Here is a 3,147-nt window from a genome sequence, read left to right on the forward strand (position 1 = left end):
TGCCAATAACTAGAGCCCTTTGGGGGTAAAGCTGGCCCCCTTATGGCGGTTTGCAAGAGGCGGGTGGCCTGCTTCTTGTACACTGGGAGCAGCCTGGGCCCTCTGCCCCGGCCGACTGTCCCTGCCTCGGGAGGAGGCTGAGGGTCTGGGTTCCAGACTGCTCACTTCATTAGGACACTCTCCAGACACATCTTGGTCAAAACAGGAGAAAGTGTTTAAGGTGGTACCAATAACACTTTAGTGCTCAGCCTGAGAGTTTAGAAGAGGGGAAACTATCACATACCATGGCGGGCCTCATCCCACCTCCCAGACACTGAATGGAGCCCCTTTGCCTTCGAAGTCATCTACTCTCATACCCCCCAGCCAAGATCACTAATACTGACTGTGCAGTAAGTGGCCATTCCCTGCCCTGCAGCCAGGGTGGGGCTTTTAGTGCCCTCAGTTTCCCACTTGTAGTATAAGGCTGAGTTTGGAAGGCCTGGCCTGTGGGCGAGCCTGAACCTCCAGCCCTCCTGGAAATCCTTCCATGGAGAAAGGGGTCCTCCTCCACTGGCTCCAGGATCGGGGATCTACAACCCACCTAAATTGGGTATTTCTTTCTAGGAACCAAGGGCTGACCTCTACCTCCACCCCAGACTGGCTGGCTAGCGCAGCCCAAAGACTTCCACTTTTCCTGGTGGCTTCAGGCTCCCTGTTGGCCTGGGCACAGTGGGGCTTGTGTCCCTACAGCCTATCCGAGGGAAGGATTTCTGAATCGGGGACAATATTTTTGGAGGTCCATGGTTCAGGACCCAGGGAGATACTATTTAAAATGCAACCCACCCCAAGAGGCTGGATCGAGCACCCTGTATCCTTGGGCCTGGGGAAAAGGATGGGGGGATGCCACAAAGCAAGGCTGAGAGAACCCGCTAAGGGTGAAAACCCAGCCAAGACCCCTGCCCAGAGCTGGAGTCAGAGAGCAGAAGCCTGAGGTAGGGGCAGGCTTCTTGGGGCGTGAGTATAGAGCTGAGGGTCATGCCTGTCTCGTGTGTGGAAGTGTGTATGTGTGTGTGCCCTGGGAAGCTTGGGGGAGGCAGCACGCATGATCTCTGCTGGGTCCTCACTAAGATCAGGTGCCCAGACAATGCCAGAAAACACACTCCTGACTCCTCTCTTGCCTGGAGTGTTTTCTGAAAGGGGTTTTGGATCCTCCTCCCATCCAACCCCCCCCCCCCCCCCCCACCACAAAAATACGCCTGGAGTAAAGAAGAAATAGACACAAACATAAATACACAGCAGATGAAACCACAGAGGACGGGGGAGACCCTAGGGCAGGGAGAGGGTAGCTGGGAAAGCAGGGGCACATGTCCCCAGACCTGGGGACCTTTGACTGATGAATCTGGTGGCATTGAAGCCTGACTTACAGGACTTCCCTCTTCTCCCCCTCCCAATCGACATTTTTTTGGGTCTCACGGCAACCTCATCACCAAACACAGGCATTTCTTCATCCTTAAGCGAAGTGACATGGGCCTCCAAGTAAGAGATTTAAAGGATGCCAGATTTTTTTTTAAATCATTAATTGTAAACGTGCAAAATACCTGCTGGTACTTCACTTTAGAAGAATGTAATTGGCAAAAAGAAAAAAAAAGAGGAAAAAAGAGGTGGCTGATGAATAGATAATAGATCTTTAACCACCAATAAACAGAGAGCAGCGCCAGCAGCCTGGGGGATGTGATCATAATTATGCCGCAGCGTGAGCCAATGGGGACGAGGGAACTCGGCCCTAAAATCATCCTAAAACCGAAGGCAAGCTCGAAAATGCGGACACGGCCTGGGACTGGAGAAGCGATCCTCACTCCCTAATCGCAAGCCCTGGGTTTGCACAGCAACCCGCCCCTAGGACGACAGATGGCAGAATAATAATAGAAATAGTGATGATGATGATGATAATAATAATAGCAATAATAAGAATGATAACACTAACAAAAATAATGACAACGTAACGGTAATAGCAGTATCACATCAGCCTCTCCCTTGACCTTGGACCCCCATTCCCAGATATTGGGACCCCCAGTTCCCAAAAGAGCTGTTTGGGGGGAAGGAGATGAGCACCCTCCCAGAGAGGAAAATCGAGAGCCTGTGGGCAAGTTGGAAGCCCACCGCCAGGGCAGGGTCGTCCACTCCGGTCTCAGCTTGGAAACGAACGGGCCGAGTCAAGGATCGTGAACTCAGGGACCCTGGGACCTAGAGGCTACGCGTGGTCGGAGGACCCCCATCCCCGGCCAGACTCCCTCCTCACCTGGGAAACCTCCGGGAGCTTCGCTGGGGGTGGGAATTGGTCTAACCCAACGGCTCCGTTAGCCCTCGCCGGGAACCAACCCCTGCTCGCTTACCCTCGAGTGCTCCCGGGGCGACTCCAGCTCCCCTGACCCGCGCCCGCGGGGGGCAGCAGCGGCATAGCGCTAGGCGCGAGGAATATGTGCATCAGTGTGTCCGTCTGTCCCCCCAGCTCGGGCTCAGCAGGCTCGGGATCCAGGGGGCCGCAGCGAAGGCGGCGCCGCTCAGGGACTCTGCAGGGACCGGGGTGCCCCGGAGGGAATGGTGGTGGTGGAGAAGTAGGCGGTGGCTGAGGGGGAGGAGGTGGGGAAAGAGGAGGAGGAAGAAGAGGAGGAGGAGAAGGAGGAAGAGGAGGAGGAGAAGCCAAAGGAAGAGGAGGAGGCGAAAGAGGAGAAGAAGCCGCCGCGGGCGCCGCGGGAGCAAGTGAGCTAGGAGCGCGCGGCGACGGCGCCGAAAGGCCGGGCGGCCTGGCGGGCGCAGGAGGCACAGCCGAGGCAGCGGCGCCGACTCCGTTCCACTCTCGGCCTGGATCCAGGCCTCCGGGTTCCCAGGCGCTCGCCTCCTTCTGACGCACTTTAAAGAGTCTCCCCCCTTCCACCTCAGGGCGAGTAATAGCGACCAATCATCAAGCCATTTACCAGGCTTCGGAGGAAGCTGTTTATGTGATCCCCGCACTAATTAGGCTCATGAACTAACAAATCGTTTGCACAACTTGTGAAGAAGCGAACACTTCCATGGATTGTCCTTGGACTTAGGGCGCCCTGCCCGCCTTTTGCAGAGGAGAGAAAACTTTTTTTTGCCTCCCCCGAGAAACTTCCCCCCTCCCGCCTC

This window comes from Neophocaena asiaeorientalis, unplaced genomic scaffold (genome assembly GCF_003031525.2).
Source record: "Neophocaena asiaeorientalis asiaeorientalis breed wild unplaced genomic scaffold, Neophocaena_asiaeorientalis_V1.1 scaffold85, whole genome shotgun sequence".
Classification (NCBI taxonomy): domain Eukaryota; kingdom Metazoa; phylum Chordata; class Mammalia; order Artiodactyla; family Phocoenidae; genus Neophocaena; species Neophocaena asiaeorientalis.